This window comes from Sus scrofa, chromosome 8 (genome assembly GCF_054392235.1).
Source record: "Sus scrofa isolate SSC_HxYL_T2T_F1_AM1 chromosome 8, Sscrofa_HxYL_maternal_Yorkshire_Landrace_v2.0, whole genome shotgun sequence".
Lineage (NCBI taxonomy): Eukaryota > Metazoa > Chordata > Mammalia > Artiodactyla > Suidae > Sus > Sus scrofa.
The window spans coordinates 117,814,669-117,834,810 of record NC_139390.1 but is presented as its reverse complement, the minus strand read 5'-3'; the positions used below and the strand labels follow the sequence as shown (position 1 = coordinate 117,834,810).

The following is a 20,142-nucleotide window of genomic DNA, read 5'->3' as shown; positions in this document are numbered from 1 at the left end:
TATATAAAGGTCTAAAACATTTGCAAAATAAATCCCAAGTACTCACTCACAGACATGAGGTACGATGTAAGGAAGTGATGGACTAAAACCTAATGAGTGGCATTCAAAGCCAAAATATGATTACGTGCACTTAGTAAAAGAGAATTACTGGAGTTCCCATTGTGACTCAGTGGAAACAAATTTGACTAGTATCAATGAGGATGAAGGTTCGATCCCTGGCCTTGCTCAGTGGGTTAAGGATCCGGCAATGCCTTGAGCTGTGGTGTAGGTTGCAGACACAGCTCAGATATGGCACTGCTGGGGCTGTGCTATAGGCTGGCAGCTGCAGCTCTGATTCAGCCCCTAGCCTGGGAAGCTCCGTATGCTGTGGGTGTGGCCCTAAAAAGACAAGAAAAAAAAAAAAGAAAATTGCTGATTTAAATGTTTCCTCTTGCTCATGTGAGATTCACAGACTGGGTGCTCTCAGGACATATGGTTTCTCTAGAGCATAACCAGTGCCATAACTAAGTTGTTGGCCTCTCAACACTAGGAGATATTCAGGTCTCTGACCCGGCTTGGTGACCTTGCTTCCCCGGGCTGCTTGGGCTTCTCTGGGCTATGTTAAGGCACTTCCTACATCCACCACTCCCAGAGTGAAAGAGCATCCTTCCAACCTTAGCTCAGCTCTCCTATGTGTCATTATCTGAGGGCAGCAATAAAGAATTAGGCCAGCTGCATCCATGAGAAAAGCTGGGGGCCTGGAACATCTGCATTTCAAATACAGCTCTAGATGAATAATAAATCGAGATGTCTCTCCCAGAAATTGGAAAAGAGGTCCCATGACTAATCATCCCTATAACAGCACTAGCTTTAGAGTTTGGGGAAAAAAAGTGAAGGTATCTTCATTGTCTGCCTCTGCACTTGAGTACCCATCAGCAGATGGTTCAACACAATTGAGAAAGCATTTAAGGTATTTACCTTCAGTTTTCCCCTTTGTTTTATTAAAAAGCAAAACAGAAAATGAGTTATTCTTTAAAAATATAAAGCAGAGAGAGTGCAACACAGAAAAACCCCATGAAAAGGCAGACCCTCAACATCTAAAAGGAATCAAAAATTAGAAAGACCAGGCCTCCTGGTGCTGGCTGTCTCACTGTTGACTGTAAACAAAGTGTGGAGACCTCTGGGAGTTAATGGGGCTGTTGTTTGGTGTTTACTCATCCCAACAGGATCTGGTTTCTGATAATCCAAGACTCCTGTGTATTGATGAGTGTAGGCTGGTGGTGAACTAGCAATGCCCACTTCAAGGTAGGGGAGAGGGGCTTGTAAGCGCTTGGTGGCTAGGTTGAGCTGAAAGAGTGTTTATTTAGAATTCCTCCTAAGTCCTCTAGGACCCTAGCAAGGGCTGCAGAAGTCAAATTCCCCAAAGCCCTGTATATCTTTGTAGAAGTATCTGCTTGGTGAAAGACTAAAGGAGAAATCTACAACATTCTTTAAAGGAGCCCAGGGCATGCTATCTCGCATTTGTTGTTTCCTTTAATAGAGTGAGTTTTGATGGAACATCATTTAAACATAAGCTATTTCAAGTCGTTTCAATTCTTCACCTTTGCTCTAATAGTAAATTTTTCAGAAAAAAAATCAAAGGTAATCCATGATTTAATGACATATTAATATTTTTTTTGCTTTCATATGCCTTCTAGTGGTAAGGTTTTATTTTTCCTGCAGTTTTTTTCTTTCCCCATTTTTGGCCACCCACAGCATATGGAGTTCCCTGGGCCAGGGATCATGTCCAAGCACAGTGGAGACCTAAGCTGCAGTTGCAGCAATGCCAGACTCTTAACCCACCGTGCTGGGCTGGGGATTGAACCTGCATCCCAGTGGTCTCCAAATGCCACCAATCCCATTGCACCACAGTGGGAACTCCTCTTCCTGCAGTTTTATTGAAATATGATTCCCTTAAAGTTTCAGATTTAAGCAGATACTGAGACAGTTTTAACAGGTTCTTCCACATCAAATAGAGGTTACTTAGTTATAAGCGCCCATGAAAATCTTTATTCCCCTGATTTCTAACCCCGTGTTCTAATCATGGTGGTTTTCTGGAGAAGAAACAGAACTCTGGATGTTTAACTCAATGATTCCAACCTTGTGTAGTTTGACAACCATTGATGATGTGATTTCAAACTTAGAACCATGAAGATAGCGTATGAAGCAATGGCATTGTATACATCCAGTGCTGCTGGAGTTAAACCATGGTGAGTGGTAATACTCAGTAGCTATCTGATCTTGTCAGAATCATTTCTTTTCTGTCTCCAGCTGAGTTACCATCATTCTGCTTCTCCACCAAAAGAAATAAGACACCGACTTTGCATGTGTTAAATCAGGCTTTTCTGAGGATCATATTTTGGTTAAAATGCAAAATTTGAAAACACACTGACTTGTTATAGTGTCAGTAGCTTCGATGTATGTATTTAAGAATGCTGTATTTGGAGAAAGATGTCGCACATTCCTTATCGTTTTGTTACTGTAGTTTTTTATCATCCGTCATTAAGATCTTTAGTGAAGTTTACCATATTATTTCTATTCCAGAATATGTTTTAAAAACAGTATAGATCATAAGATGATGATATACAAGCTGTGTGAGACTGAAATAGCTCTCATTCTGTTTCTGAATTTTCACCCCAGAATGATATTTTATGATGATCAAATACATATATCAGCATCTCTTCCTAGTTAATGGTAGTTTTTTCACATTGATAGAAGTGGACAAAGGCAAACTAGCTTATAAACTGTTTACTAATAGTGTAAGACTATACAAATCTTGTATCTATTAATCTATCAATAAATGTTTACTGAGTACCTACTGTATACTTAATAGAATGAAATGTATTGCATAAATTATATAAAAATAGAATAGTCTCAGTTCTTTCCAGGGAATTATAATCACACAAGGCAGACATGACACATTGGAAACAGTTCGCTAATACAGAAAGCACATATACGCATGTGCTGGATACTCAGAAGAGCTGATTTGTGAGATGAGAATTTGGTGATGAGTTTGGGCTCACAAGGAGAAGCTGTTTGGAAGAAGTAGAGTTTGAAATGAACCTTAAAGAAAAGCTTGGAATTAGATGGAGAAAAGGGAGAGAAAGAGTGGGAAGTCATACCTGGTGTGTGTTCAGAAACCAGTAAGGGGATTGGCCTGAAGAAAGGAGCTAGTTTTAAGGAAAAGCATTTGGATGACTAGAAGAGAACTTTCATTCCAATGTGAGACAGCCATTGGTGACTTGGAGCAGAGAAAGAAAATTCCATAAAATCTGCAAAATAATTGGATAAGAGAAAATCTAGGGCCAGTGAATCAGAGGGCTTAAGCAAGAATAGTTAGTTCAAATTGAGAGAAAATAATTGGTGTTATTTGTCCGTTTAAATATGAGTCTTGGTTTTGTTTCAAATGTTCATTTTAAAGAACTGCAATTTGTCATCAAATTGGCTCTTCTATAGCTTTTTTCTGGGAAGGTTTTCTAATAGTATTTAAAAACTACCTTAATATTTTTCTTTATTTTTAGGGCCACACCTGAGGCATATAGAAGTTCCTGGACTAGGGATCAAATCAGAGCTGTAGCTGACAGCCTATGCCACAGCCACAGCAATGCCAGATCTGAGCCATCTGAGCTGCATCTGCATGACCTATGATGCAGCTTGCAGCCACACGGGATCCTTAACCCACTGAGTGAGGCCTGGGATGGAACTCACATCTTCGTGAATACTAGATGGATTCTTAACTTGCTAAGCCACAACAGGAACTCTCTACTATTTTTCTTTTGAAAATCTTTATATTTATTTTACTAGAATGATGAACATACACTGAAGAACTTTTGTAAAATATCGAATCAGCATGAAGAAAATGAAAGTCATGTAAAATTCCACTTTACTTTTAAATGATACCAATAATGCTGCAGCATACAATTTTTTAGTTATCTCTAGACTCACATTTTTACCATTGTTGCCAAAAAAAAAAAAAATAGCATTACACAATGTCTGCCATGGGAAAAAATATTCATTATATACTCAAGTGAAAAAATTACAGAATAATTTTTTCTGAAATAGTAATCTAAGTGGGGATGTGTACTATGTGGTTGGAATAACCTATGTTTATTTCCTTAAGTGTCCTACTATTGGACATTAGGTGGTTCCCAAGTCTTTCTGTGATAAAAATGGTTATGTAAACATCCTTGTCACACACAAAATCATTTGTTACAGTTCTTCTCTCTACTAGTTCTTCTCTCTACTAGTATTTTTCATCGTGTGACAAAAACTGCTCATTTTGCCACCCAAGTTCATCTTTTTCTCACTTTATAACATAAAAGTTAATTGTTAGTGGTTATTTATTACGTGCTAGGCAGGTGCAAAATATTTTATGGGCATTATCTCATTTACACTTCATGTCACGGAACTTGTCTTTGGGGAATGTTTGCCATTCTTGTCATTGTTATTAGCAATAGAGAATGAAAATAAAGAGTTATGGTGTAGATGGTCTAGAAACCATATTTTGATGTGGTATTTAGCCTCTCTATATCTGAATACAACAGTTATGAAAATTTCCATCGAAATCTTAGGTGCTATCATAATGACACTGAAAACTTTACTATGGACTTTGAAAAATTATAATTATAGGATGTCTATAATACTACCATTGTTTTTAGCTTAGCAGTGACAGTGTTTGAAATAGGAGTTCCCGTCATGGCTCAGTGGAAATGAATCTGAGTAGCATCCATGAGGATGCAGGTTCGATCCCTGGCCTTGCTCGGTGGGTTAAGGATCTGGCATTGCTGTGAGCTGTGGTGTAGGCTGCAGATGCGGCTCTGATCCTGCTTGATGTGGCCCTGGTGTAGGCTAGCAGTTGCAGCTCCATTTTGACCCCTCGCCTGGGAATTTCCATATGCCATGAGTGTGGCCCTAAAAGACCAAAAAAAAAAAAAAAAAGATGTTTGAAATATGTTATTCCTTTGCAAATACAAATGGACAATATAAGGCAAGTTATGTAATGCACTTGGTTCTTGGAAGCAAGTTTTTACAGAGATTTAAATAAATGCCTTTGTGTCTGAACAGTGGAGGGATCAAATTGTCTTCCTCCACCTCCTCTCAGCTGAGTTTCCTTTCCCATGGAAGTTTCCCTCTCCCCCACAGAAAATTTGGCTGTAAAAGATGTGCGTGCAAATGTCCACAGGTGTTGAGCCTGTAGCATAATGTCAGGCACACAAATGAACAACACAGGAGCTTAGTAAACTACATATGCATCTGCAAATAATTGCCCACGGTTTCTGAAACTGGGCCAGCAAGTGTGTGTGTGTGTGTGTGTGTGTGTGTGTGTGTGTGTGTGTGTGTGTGTGTGTGTGTTAAAGCCCCTATGTATATGCTCTTCTTAACTTGTTCCAGATTTAGGCTAAGTTGCACTCCCAATTTCTAAAGGCCACTAAAGGCCATTAGTAAGGCCACCTTTTCCCTGTAAAATGTCATGTAACCCAGCGCCTGGAAACCGTAATGTAAAACCTTGGTAGGAGAAAAAAGAACATTTTAGTATGTGCTTTAAGCTTCACATATTGGAGAAAACCTGAAAAGGAAAGCTTGCATCTTCTGCAAAATAAGTCTTTAAGACAGTATTCATTCTACAGTTTAACTCCCCCCTGAGCAAGGGACTACATGATAAATTTCTATTAGAATTTAGGAGCCACAGAAAAATAAAGTTTGCCTTAAAAAAAGATGCCAAGTAACAGCTATGTTTCATTTTATCGGCCAGTAGGAAGTAGATAATTCATTTTTCCCAGTCCTTTGGTCTGATCTAACAATAAGCTCAGTGTAGTGTAGACAGGTTGTATGTGATGTCTATTTTGTTAAATTTCATTTTAATCCTTTGGTTCAAGTAATACAAAATGATATAGTTACATAATTGGATAACACGTCCATTAGGAAGAATGATAGTATCATCCTATCGTGGGAACTGCGGGACTCATATTTCTGTCCAAGAGCTCACTCCGAATTATTAAAGATGATATGCTCATGGCCCTCATGCCTGTTGCTAGGGTTGCTTTCTTAGTTCAAGTCTCAATTTTTTTCTTCTATCGCTGCTTGCCTCCTTCATTCCAGTCTTGTTCCCCTTAAAGCCATCCAAAATAGCACCAGAGTTTTCCCTCTATAATGAAAATCTGAGCATCTCTCTCACTTGCCTTTGAGCCATGAATGGCTCCCCAAGGATGTTTCATAAAATACAGGGTTGTGGAATGATTTGTGACTGTGTATCAAAAAAGCAGTCTCTATTCAAATACGTTGGAAAGTTTCTTGGAGTTAAATGGATTTCTTTATTGCAAGACTACTCAGAGCCCCTAGCGTTTGAAGGTTCTTTGGGAGCTTACGCCGAGAAGGAGAGGAAAATCTGCATAGTTCCCCAGATGTCTATATCCACAGGGCCCCTTGCTGGGGAAGTCGCCACCTACCTTGTCAGCCTTATCTTGGCCCTAATATGTGCTTGAGGACCTGGTATCTCTGGGCCACCGCATAAGCTTCCTCGTCTCAGTGTGAGTTTGTGCTGTTCCTTCTGCCTGTGAACACATTTCCCTTTCTCTCTCTAATAATTCATAGTCCTTCTTCAAAATCCAGGTCAGATTTTTGTCTGTCCTAGAAACTTTGTCTGATTTCTCTAAGACAGAACTATTCTCTTCTTCCTTTATGTGGCCATTGAGCATTCTCTTAAGTGTCTATTTATTGAACTCCTTACTGTAAGTTGTTTATTCATTTATTTTCTCACGCACATCTTTTGTCTTAATAAAGAAAGCACACTCATGATTTAGACTTCCCATTAAATTTATAGGTGAATATGGCAGCTACTCTTCACAGATGCTTCCCTCCTCAACTAATCACAGCTGTCAGGTTTCGTGACAAGGCTAAGTCATAAGAAGTCTTGCCATTTTCAAATGGAGTGGGTAGAAGGCTCATTCTGAGGGAAGCTTGCTACCATGTATGAAGGTTGACTATACTGAGGCCATTGTGCTCTAAGAATGCCCACAGTAGGTTTGTGAAGAGATGGAAAGAGAGAGAAGAAGAGAGAGACACTCAGTCAGTACCCTGCTGTTTCAACACTCCAGCTGAGGAACCAGAAGCTGTGAGAGAAGTTATCTTGTGTATTTTGCCCAGCCACTAGCTGACCTTCACCTGCAAATATACATGATAATTGTCTAGCTAGACCAGTCAACTTGGAAGTGGGGTGATGTTCACACACACACACACACACACACACACACACACACACACACACACTACTTTGGGACCAATTGAGAGGGAAGCTGAAAGGACCCTCAAAAAACTATTGGTAAAGGTCTATGTCAAAAATTAATAAAGCCTATGTCAAATGACTTCTTTGGGTTGCGCATTTTAAGATTTAGAAACAAGAAATATGAACAAAAGGAAGAAACCATTCAGTTCTCAAGTAAAATCTGGAGGACGCATTTCTGAGACAGTTACTTGCTACATTAAAAATAAAAATGTTTGCCATATCCAGCTTCTCACCCACCCAGCCAAAGACTCTCAAGGGAAGAAATGGCTTCAAGCTAAGTGAATAAATTAGGGTGCTGCCAGGAAAATATTGTTTCAGGGTAAAGAGTTCAAGATTCTTGCGTAAGACTGCAAAAATACTCCTCTCAGGTAGACTATGGATGGGCTAACTTTTTCTTGAAAGATCCAGGTAACAACTAACATAGGTTTTGTAAGCCACATAAGATCTGTGTCCCATATTCTTTGTCTGTTTATTGTAGCATAAGACCCAGAACATGAAATTTGCCATAAGGGACATTCATCCCACAGCACTGTGTGACCATCACCACTATCTAGTTGTAGAAGATTTTAATCACCTAAAAAGGAAAATCCAACTTATAAGGCAGTCAATCCCCAGTCCCTACCCTTCCCTGTCTGTCAACCACTTGCTGATTGGTCTCTGACTCAGAAGATTTTCCTTTTCTGAATATTTTATATAAATGAAATCAGACAATATGTGGCCTTTTGTGTCTCCCTTCCTTTGCTTACTATAATGCTTTCAAGGAGCATCCCTAGTGTAGCATGTATCAATATTTTGTTCTTTTTTATAGCAGGATAATAAATATTCCAGTGTATTGAATATATCGCATTTTGTTTATCCATTTATCAGTTTCTGGATATTCAAGTTGTTTCACCTTTTGGCTGCTGTGAACAATGCTATGAGCATTCGTGTGCAAATTTTCCTTTGAATTCTGATTTTTAGTCCTTTTGGGTACATATCCAGGAGTAGAACTGCTGAGTCATAGGGCAATTCTTTTCAATTTACTGACTGGCTGCTAGATTGTTTTCCATTGTGGCTGTGCCATTTTACATTCCTATCAGCGATACAGGAGTTTTCTAATTTTTCCATGTCTTCACCAGCACTTGCTATTTTCAGATTTTATTTATTAAAAAAAATTAAAATCACTTAAACTATATATGGTGGTATCTTACTGTAGTTTTGATTTGCATTTCCCTAATGACCCAGGATGCTGAACTTAATTTTCATCTTGTTGCCATCCACACATTTTCTTTAGTAAAATATATGTTCAAGTCCTTTACTCATTTTAAAATTAGATTGCTTGTGTTTTTGTTGTTGAGTTAAAAGAGTTCTTTATGTATTCTTGATATTAAACTTATTTTGCCAATATTTTCTCCCATTCTGTGGGTTGTAACTTTCACCTGGACAATAACATATAAAAGAATGAAGTTAGACTCCTATCCCATGCATGTATATAAAAATTTAACTCAAAATGGATCAAAAATACACAAAAGAATTAAAACTACAAAACTCTTAGAAGAAACATAGGGATAAATCTTACTGATGTTGGGTTTGGCAGGGGTTTCTTAGATGTGACATCCAAAAGATGAGCAACAAAATAAAAATAATTCAAATTAGACTTCCAAAAAATTTAAAGCATCAAAGCAAAATATCAATAGGTGAAAGTTTGGGGGTAGACTGTTATATAGCAACAGACAACCGAAACAAATGGGGAAACTCCTAGGCCTCAATAGGTAGGCCAAATGAATGCAGCTACATAGATAACACAAAAGAAGCTATTAATTCTGGAAGAGTGATTCCATGCACAATGTGGATATTAAAACAAAGACACAAAGGAATAACTTCATAAAATCTCAAGCTGTACCAGGTAATTAGAAGGAAGAAAGTACAGATGTCTTAATGAGGCTCATATAACAATAGCTGTTTACCTTTCCTCACATTGCAAAACCAATCAGAAGCTGGATTACTTCTGGATGAACTAAAGGAAGGCTCTTGATCATTTAAGTAAAAAATCCTCCTAAAGTTGACAATGATCCTAATGATGGTTCTTCCATTGGTAGGACAAGGGTCAAGGGGGAAAAGGGTACATGGATAATGTGCTTCTTTAACATCTAATATTTTGTGTCTTAGAAGTCCAGCCGTGGAATGGATTTCACTGCCCATAAACTTAGCCCCAATTCTTCCCATTGCCATTAGTCAAAGTGCAATGAGAAATACAATTTTCCCAGTACTTCTGGCATTATCTGCTGTATTGTGAATCAAATGGCTTTCTCAGGTAGTGGAAATCAACCTTTCCCAATGTAAGACTATCTCTTAATCAATCTAAAAGGTCCCATGGAGTTCCGGTCGTGGCTCAGCGGAAACAATTCTGACTAGGAAGTGTGAGGTTGTGAGTTCGATCCCTGACCTCACTCAGTGGGTTAAGGATCCGGCCTTGTCATAAGCTGTGGTGTGGGTTGCAGATATAGCTTGGATCTGGTGTTGCTGTGGCTGTGGCGCAGGCTGGCAGCTGTATCTCCAATTAGACCCCTAGCCTGGGAACCTCCATATGCCGCCAGTGCGGCCCTAAAAAGCAAAAATAAAATAAAAGGCCCCATGTCTTTTTAGGTGGTGGTGTTGGTGTTGGTTTTGTATTTAGAGATTGCTTTTTTCACCGGTTTTTTTTATCAGACAGAGGTCCTATGTTTCTGAAGCAGGCAATCTTCCTCCAACAACTGGTGGAAATCTGGAGGACTAGTCCACTCAGCAGAATCTACACCTGAATATTTCTTTTATGGTGATGCCCAGCCACTGATTATTTGCTTTGTTAGGTTTTGGGGAATGCCATCCTTGGCTCAGAAGTTTCTCTCATTAGTTTCGTGATTACTGAAAACTAGCAAGGGCTTAACCTGCTTTTTGTATGTAGGGAATCACTATGGGATATGGCAAAAGTAATGCCAGCCAGGGTTGAGCAGACTTGAACTGGCATTTGAAATGTGCTATGGAAGGAGAGAGAAAGAAAAAAATTGACCTAAGACTTGCCTTCATTGGTGTTTTGACATAATTATGTAGAGATGCTTGTCTTTTTTGCTCTTTGTGAACTATTCAAGAACGACTCCACCTTAGTCAATTTTGGGTCCTTCATCAGTATCATAAGGAAGTGCCACATTAAATTATTTTAAAAGAGAGGGGGTCTGTTGTAGTGGCTAAAAGCATGGACTCTAGAGCCAGACTGCCTGGATAAAACACCTGCTCTAGCAAGTAGCAGCTGGGTGAACTTGGCCAAGTTACTTAACAGGTAGGAGGTCTTTGTTTCTTCTCCTCTTAAAGTGCGAATTATAAAATTATCTCCTGGGGCTGTTATGAGGATTACATTAATTAATATATACAAAATACTTAGAAAGATGGCTGGCCTTGACTAAGCACTACAGAAGCATCATCTGTTATTATTATTGTTACTATTAACACAAAGCAGATATGCTTAATATCTGAACAACAAACAGTGCCAAAAAAGGTCAAAGCAATGGCAACCATTGAAGGAAAGATTTTGCCCATATTGTTTTATTTAAGAGGCGGGCATCCATTTGCAGCAATATGGATGGACCTAGAGACTATCATACTAACTGAAGTGAGCCAGAGAAAGTTAAATATCACATGATACTGCTTATAGGTGGAATCTTAAAATGATACAAATGAGCTTATTTACAAAACAGAAACACACTCATCAATGTAGAAAACAAACTTATGGTTAACAAAGAGGAAAGGGGGAAAGGATAAATTAACAATTTGGGATTTCAGATAAACACTATTATGTATAAAATAGATAACCAACAAGTAAGTACTAGACAGCACAGGGAATAATACTATCTTCTAATAACCTATAAGGGAAAAGAACCTGAAAAAATGCATAACTGAATCACTTGGCTGTATACCAGAAACTAATACAATGTTGTAAATCAATTATACTTCAATTAAGACAGAGAGGAAAAAAGAGGTGGGCATTAGATTTGTCTTATATCTAAGGAAATAGTGGCTTAGAGCAGTTGAATAACTTGTCCAAGATCACAGAGGTAGTAAATGACACATCCAGGATGTGTTACTAGTTTATCTAGTTTTAAAACTATACACCTTCTCACATGCTATCATAAGTAACAAGGAAATGGAGGCAATGACTCCCTCTGCTAGATGGTCAGCAAGGATTTGCAGAGAAGGCAAGTTTAAAAATTCCCAAGTGGATCAGAAGAAAAAAGTTTCTAGTCAATGTTTTCTAACGCTTTTTTTTTCTCAGTGTCCCAAGGTGTTCTTGTGAGTAGAAGGGAAAAAAACATCTATAATACTTAGCAAATTGTTTATATTAAAAAATTGTTTTATTTAAACATTTAAGTTCCGTTTTATGAATCTTATTCTACTTTAAAAAAATATATCTTTAGGTAAAAGTAGACCAGTTATCTTTTAGGGAGCTCTCTGATTAAAATTCATTAACTCAAAGTGAAAGCACTCAATTTCTCTTTGAAGAATCCATCACATTTTTAAGCTTAATTAATTAAATTACCTTAAACATTTTCAAAATGTATGTATAAATTTAAAATAGCCAAAATCCGTCTTTTTTCCGTTGCAGGTGTACTATATAATGATTGGACATTTGCATACATTATGAAGTGATCGACTGTGATATTCTAGTAGCTGTCTGTCCCCAAATAAAATTAATACAATGTATTAACCATACTCCTGATGCTGTATATTACATCCCCATGGCTTATTTATTTATTTATTTTTTTTAATAGTTATCCACTTTTGCATTCTTTTTTAATGAAATTTTGTTATAGTTTATTTTCAAAGTTCTGTCAATTTCTGCTGTACAGCAAAGTAACCCAGTTATACACACACACACATATATATACATTGTTTTTTTCCCACATTATTCTTCATCATATTCCATCACAAATGATCAGATATAGTTCCTTGGGCTATACAGCAGAATCCCATTGCTTCCCCAAGGCTTATTTATATACAACTAAAGTTTGTACCTCTTAATCCTCTTCACCTTCACAACCCGCTCCCAATTTTTTAAAAACATTTAAATATTTGATGAATAAATTCATTGCCCTAATATGGAAAAGTTTCCCAAATGCTTAAATGGCTCTGGAATTCTAATAAACACATCTTAAAAATCAATAATTCTGAAAATAGATTTTTTTTACTTTTGTTTTGTAAAATGTAGAGCTTTATCTCTATTGATTTGGAAGTTGATTCTTCTAATTATTGATTTTTTTTATGGTCTATATTAAATTAGCATGAATTCCAAGGACAGACTGCTAATTATTACAGTATTGAAATGTAATTAAACACTTAAAAACTAATCTGTATTGTACTTCTACTTTCAGATGATATAGAACATACTTTGGTATTGTTGGGTATCAGCATTATGAAGACCACTTACCATTGACTTGGCTCAGCTCTTTTATTAATTTTTATCATTATTATTATTTTAATCTTTTTAGGGCCACACCTGTGGCATATGGACATTCCCAGGCTAGGGGTCGAATCAGAGCTACAGCTGCCAGCCTACGGCACAGCCAGAGCAACACCAGATCCAAGCCACATCTGCAACTACACAATAGCTCATGGCAATGCCGGATCCCTAACCCACTGAGTGAGGCCAGGAATCGAACCTGCATCCTCATGTATGCTAGACAGATTTGTTTCCACGATAGTGGAACTCCCTGGTTCAGCTCTTTAAAAAAACTTCTAATAATATACTTTTGGATAAATAACTAACATTTTTGGATAAAACATCTTAAAATATATCGTAGTTTAGATTTTCTGGACTTTCATTCAATTCGTATGTCTCCCTAGATCTTTTTTAGTATCGTCTTAATTGTTTCTCAGCACTCTTTCTGGCCGCTGACCATAAAAATGTTTCAAAATAAGATTTAAGGGTTACGCTTCCATTTTTATTTGTACCATATTAACATATTTTTCTGTGTATTCATATGCACAGAACTTCTTTAAGTAACCATGGGAAATCAAGAGTAGCGGTGCAGAAACGAATGGAATCGAGATTATCTTTACTATCTATCGACCGAAATAAAAGATCAAAAATGAATCATTGGTGTCAGTAATTTTAGAATGCTAAATTGCAAGCAATTAAAAATGAATTCATTAAACCTAAGAAGTGGACAGCAGAAACAAAGCACAAGGGGAACAATAGGTCTTTTATGGCAGAAGCAAAATACACAAATAGATTTCTAGGATGATTTTGTTAATGGAACTGTTCTGAATCAGGACAGTGGAAAACGACAAAAATCCCTTGATTGTCTGCAACTTCATTTCTTTAAAGAAAGTGAGCAGATTTTTGGCCCTGAGAAAAGAGGGAAGGAGTTATTTGTATAATACCAGATAATAGCTTGAAATCTAAGAGTTACTAAATGAATTCAGGGGACTAAGCTATCTTACTTTAATGCGTGAATCTGTGCATCTTTACATTTTTGGCAGAAAATACTCTTGGGGTTTATTTATATATTTTATCCTCTCATTGTTCATCCAGTGAATCATTGTATTATCTTTTCATTGTTTTGTTTCTCATAGCGATACAATAGTTCATGTTTGCCAGTAATTCTGTAACATTCTTTCTTTCCCCCAAGTAAGACAGGCTGCCAGAGAAGGCTTGCCTTGGGTGAGAATTACCAGTAGGTTCCCCTATAGGCTGGAACAGCCCAGCCCAGGACTTGCTACTTCTCAGTTATACCAGGCACCTCGACCCTTCTAAGAATTTCCTTTGTGAATGTGGGAAGCCCTATCATTATTATTATTATTATTTTTTTTTTCTGAGCTCATTTCATTGATTCTGAAACCCTTATGTAGTTCTTCCCTAGAGAAGGTATGACCTCACCTAAGTTGGAGGAAAAAAAAAATCCTTTCTGTGTTTTGAGCTCAGAGAATGTGAATACATTGAGTTAGACTGTCCTATCCCACATTTCATAGACCTGCATTTAGGACAGTAAAGGTGGAACATGCACCATAAGACTGCAAGGCCTGTGAGCACAAGAGCTCTGCTTGCTCATCATGGTCTTCCCCACAGTCCCTTGAATAGCATCACTTTTAACTCCTTTGTTTCATGGGCTAAGAAATGAAACAGGAAAATCAAATCATACTGCTTGTCTACCTTTGCTGTTTATTATTTTGGTTCATCTTCTATAAAGCTGACATCTTAATGTAAAATAAAAATTCATAAGTATAACACTATGTGTATGGAAATGTAGGATATATTTCATTTATATTGTACTTTAAATTGTGGCCATTTATTTGCATATTAATATTGAAATAATGAAATATGATTAAAAAATGACTATTAATAAAATTTGAGAATGAGGGAGTTCCTGTGGTGGCGCAGTGGAAATGAATCCAACTAGGGACCATAAGCTGTGGCGTAGGTCGCAGATGCAGCTTGGATCTGATGTTGCTGTGGCTGTGGCATAGACTGGTGGCTATAGCTTGGATTAGACCCCTAGCCTGGGAACCTCCATATGCTGCAGGTGTGGCCCTAAAAAAAGACAACAAGACAAAAACAATTGAGAATGAGAAATTCCAAGAGCTGAGCGTTTTACAAATATGCTTTAACTGTGTTTTGAATATTTATTAATTCTAAATTTAAGTTCAGATTGTTAAGCCCGAGCATTCCAATTCCTGCTAATTAACTTGTCTTTTTAGAAAAACATTTAAAAATACAAATCAGATGTCTAATTACGTTCAATTGTTACCACTGCTTGCATCTGCAAAACAATTTCTTTAAATCACATAAGAAAGAGTATTTGTGGAGAGGGAAAAAAAAAAAGAGAAACAGCCACTGCTAAAGCAGGTGGCAGCTCTGTTTCTGTGCTTTTAGGTTTCCATTCACTTTCTCTACCAGTTTGTAATTTGTCTCAAAAGTTTTTTTTTTTTTTTTTTTTTTTTTTACAAAATTGAGCTGTTACAAAGAGTGTAAGTTCATATACATATTCGAGCCTTGGTGGTTTATTTGTAACTTGGCACCTTTAGAAAAAAAGGGAAGGGAGTAAAATGACCTGCCACATGATTTAGAATCTGGTATTTATTCTGAGAGGTGGCTGCAGTCAACAAACATAAAATGTTTTCTTCCTCTTAAAACTCTCCCTATTAAAGGAAAATTCTATGCAACGGTGGAGCATCATTTATTTTTATTTATTTCTTTTTCACAATTCTTTCAGACAATCAGTGACAAAAATCAGCAAAAAAAAAAAGAACCATACTCAGTTTTCTTTCCCTAATACTCTGATCTTTTAGTGGCTCTAAAGCCAGTATGATAGTAGATGAAAGACTATTCCAAATTTTTTAAAATTCATAAAAACTTAATCTCAGTTCCTAGATTGCTTTTCATGAGTGTTTTTGTCATTGCTCATATAAAGTAGCTAAGCTCTATGACAGTGGATGAGTTTCCCATCCTCCTCATGGAAGAATGGAACTCTGTCTCCCTCTCTTCCTTTCTCAACAACACAACAATAATGCTCATATATTGACAGTAATCTCAATGTACATAAACAGTTTTGTATTTGGCCTATCACAGTGTTTCTGAGAAGGCACATTTTACAGGTACATGTATTATTTAGTATTTATAATTCCATAGAAGAGACTCACTCTTTTAGAGAGAGGAAGAGTTCGGAGAAGAGGTCACACAGAAATGGTTTATGCATTAATGATGCTCCTTTACCATCTTCACGTAGATTGTTTGTGAAATTATTTGGGGCGGAGGGTGGCATAATGGACTCACTGGTTAATTATTAGAACGAAGGTCTTTATGGCAGTAGGTCGGGGAAGAGGAAATTATCCATCTTTATAAGACAGTAAAACATTTCCAGACTCTGGTATATATATTCTCAAATCCTATTGGTATCTGAAATTCAGGTTATTAGCATTACTTTGATTCATTTGCTACAAGTCTCTATCTTAATAGGCACTGGAACAGTATATGCATTGAGTCTCTTGGTCAAATGGAAACAAGAGCACACTCTGATCCACATAACACCCTCTGGGCAAATTATATGATAGCCACCAAATGGAGCATACAGAAATAGACAATTCACCTTTTTCTATATATATTAGTAGGGCAAACTGGAATTCATAATTTTATCATGTTTCTCTTTTAAAAAATTATGGCCATGTCTGCCTCCTTTTCTGTTGTTAAAGTGGATGAATGCCATATATAATAGCTATCATGCTACAGATAAAGATTGTGGGAGTGGGAAATGAGAAGAGGAAAAATAAAATCAACCTGAATTTTACTAAACGTTATTGGTGAAAGAGTTTAGAAATGATACTCTAGTAATTCCCCAAACTCCATTAACCTAAATGGAAGAGGAATCGTGTGTGTGTGTGTGTGTGTGTGTGTGTGTGTGTGTGTGTGTGATCTTGATATGCTCACAGTTGGTTGAAGATAGATTGGCAGTAACAGCTGCCACCAGTGTCAACAATCAAGTACAATGAAGTGTGGCAACCCCCCAACTGTTTTCCATTCAAATGAGTTATGAGTTCTCACCATTTAGAATCACTCTTATTATTTTTTTTTAAATCATAAGTCAGAGTTGTGAGAATTGGGGAATATCCACCTGGCAGGGAAATTTTCATGCTTTGAAAAAACGTGGAAAAAAGAGATTACATTGGATCAATCAAAGTCACTAGAAAATGTTAAACTGAGCAAAATCAGAGCAGCAAGAAATAACAAAAAAGCAATCCAGGGGAACCCATTAATAAGAATGAGTGTCAGTTTTACTTGGTTCAAGGACTCTGGTACAACGGATTAGAACACGGGGAACCGTATCAGACATGCACGGAGGCAACTGCAAACAGCAAGGGGCCTGCTCCTCCCCTGACATCAAAGCCCCCATGGAGAAAAAAATGCTTGGTTTCTTGTAGCTTAATCCAACATTACACACTTCTTTCAAACATCAAAAATGCTGTTCAGCCTTGGATTGCTGGGCATTCTTACTGCTAATCCAGCCTTAATTATAAAAATTTTATACTCCTCAGTTTCTTCCCCCTGCACCACCACCAAACGCCTGCGTGGAGGGAGAGGCCTTGAAAGTAGGCGAAAGGGAATGAGGGGATACTATATGGTGAAAGGCAATTGCTTCTTACTTAGTCTTCACAGTTAGCGAGTATGTTCTAGAAATATCTGTGTGCAAAGACCTTCTTCATAACAGCATTCATTCAATTCCCAGTTGTCCCTTTGCTTGATAGGAAAATCAAGTTTTTCTCATTTTTTTTCTTTTTTTCCCCTCTAAACTCTCACTCTGAGGCATCTTAAATCGCACTGGGATCCCATCAATCACTTCAGGCTACTCATCTCAAAAGGGAATGGCCATATATTTCTCTTCAAGCAGATTTGACTCAGGGCCATTGATTTGTGGTCTTTTTTGTGCCCTCGGGCCTAAAAGTACATGTGCTGTCTGTGCCTGTGTACTTGAACTTGAATGGTGTCAAGTCACCGAGTTACGTCAATTAGTTCAAGAGCAAAAAAAGAAGTTATTCCAGGCAATGCCCATGAAAATCCTGTCGATGGCTTCCTCCGCCTTTCTTCATGATTAGCACGATCTTATTCCTTCTCTCGCCATAACATCTCTCTAAATGCTTGTAGGCAATTAACATGTCTCTCAATTGTCTCTCCTCCAGCCTGAACATGCCCATTGCGCCCAGGTCTGCCTTATTTCCAAACCTTTTATCGGTTCAGTCGCTTTCCTTTGAACTCACTCCAGTTTGTCTTTCTTTTCAAACATGTGATATCCAAAACAGAATACACCTCAAGGAGGCTGAGATGGAGCAACTCAAAGCCGTAAAAGTGGCTTCTTTCTTTTTGCATTCCGCTTAAAATCTAGTTGCATTAAAGTCTTTGCCTTTATTGGAAATAGATTTTTTTTAATCCCTCTAAGTTTATTGCCCACAATCTGTAACACCAGAGCCTTTGGTACTATTAAACTTCCTCTCGTGTTAATGTGAACAGATTATTCCTTCATAGGACTATTTCATCTCTGACTTCAAGTAATTTTTCCAATGCGATAAAAGTCATTCCTATTACTCTTCAGTGGTCTTTATAATCACTAATTATTTTATTGTTTGTGAACACGTTTAATAGTTGTTTGGTTATCTTTTGGATTGTGTTTCTAATTTACAACACATCATTGAATTACATGGTGGAGAAGATAGCGGGTAATGTACTGTTGTTTTTTTTTTTTTGTTTGTTTTTTGTTTTCCAAACGTGGCATTGGTCTATTAGCATTGATTCTGCTGCCCAAAACATCGGAAACAATAGGCTATCCATCTTTTAGTAGTTTCCTCTAATCCATATTTCTCTGGTTTCTCTATAAGAATGCCACCCCCTGCTTTTGAAAAGAGGACAGGTGTTAAAAGACAGCTGCACTAGGTCTCTTCTGGCAATCTCCCAGCAATGAGGCTCCTCTCCCACCCCCAGCCCAATCCCCAATTCTCCTCACCTCCTTCACAGGCCATAGACAAGTTCCAGTTGGAGTGGAAAAGGCTGCAATCCAAACTGGGATATATAATGGCTAATTATTAATAAAGTCTTTTTAGTTGCAAATTTGCTGGAGATGGATGATGACTTTAACATACGCATTCTTCAAGAAAATCCCACTAGAGGAAATTGTTGGAGGGAAAGAACAACGGCCTCTTTTTGGAGGAAAAATATGTTTATGATATAAGCAGTTCTCATAGATTATATCTGCGAGACATCTAAGAGACGTTTGTTCTTTACCCATACCTGACAGTCCATCCAAAACGTGGCAAAATCAATCCGTTACATCTGAGCAGCATCTTGTTCACTTTTCCAACAAGGTAGCCTTCAGAGCAAAAGTGAGAACTTGATCAGCACCGCAGTGAAGGAGAGACCTGAGAGGCCAGTTATAAAACAAAATTACCTCGAAATATTGTATTTTATCCAAAATCTTCAAGTGAATTTGGAATTCGATTCCACGTGACACCTGTGCTTGATTTCATGTAAAAGTCATTCTTTGGATTCAATACCAGTTAAAGTCTGACCCTAATTTTTTTTTTCTTTTGCTGAAAGTGTGACTCTAAGATGAATCACATTTATTCTGATATTATAATACGTAATATACATATCGATTAATTGTTTATCATCTGATTCCTGCCCCTACATCTAAGCACTGGAGGGCAGGAAGGACCCACTGAGGCTGGAGCACTGACTGGCATTTAGTCAGTGTTACACAAATATTTGCTGAAAGAATAACTTAACCTCATATGGCCTCTGGTACAGGAATTTTCAGAAATCTTACCCTTCCTTGTGAGATGCAGGGAGTTAGAGCATCTTTATGATCAAGAGTCACCCCTTAATCTTGAAATGACTGTATCATCTAACCAATTTGAACAAATAAGCCGGATAGCTTGACTCCACATACTTCTCACATAGCCTTAAACACATTGCACTTGATGTCTGCTTGCTTGTTTTTCTCACTTAACCCAGGGGGAAGCAAGAAAGGAGATCCTGAGGGCAGAAATAGTGCAACATTTATCTTCCTGTTCCTAGTGAATGAATGCTTTAGGGGATGAATGAATACACCACAGATGAACCCATGATTCTGCCTCAGAGGGCAGCTAAGAGAAACTTACTTTTATGTGATCCATGATATGAGCCAAGATATTTTCCTTTTTAATTTTTCTTTTTTTTTTTTTTTACAGCTGCACATGCAGCATATGGAAGTTCCTGGGCCGGGTGTCAGATCAGAGCTGCAGCTACAACCTACACCACAGCCACAGCAATGCCAGATCTGAGCTGCATCTGTGACCTATGCCACAGCTTG

The 20,142-nt window shown here is 37.6% G+C and overlaps 2 long non-coding RNA genes across 11 annotated transcripts in view; one reads left to right on the top strand and one right to left on the bottom strand.

The window, feature by feature from the left end:
• LOC102158976 (uncharacterized) overlaps positions 1-20,142 on the bottom strand; it is a 928,007-nt gene that overhangs the window by 71,397 nt on the left and 836,468 nt on the right. The window contains exon 6 of one of the 10 annotated variants that reach the window (XR_002346448.2): positions 19,073-19,210. The exons of 8 other annotated variants lie outside the window; for them this stretch is intronic. This is a non-coding gene — a long non-coding RNA (uncharacterized LOC102158976). Of the gene's footprint in view, positions 1-19,072; positions 19,211-20,142 lie in introns of those variants that run through there. One more of the 10 variants, XR_014813174.1, reaches the window with a different exon arrangement.
• The window catches only part of LOC110261984 (uncharacterized), a 229,611-nt gene that overhangs the window by 128,958 nt on the left and 80,511 nt on the right, over positions 1-20,142 (top strand). The window lies entirely within an intron of this gene.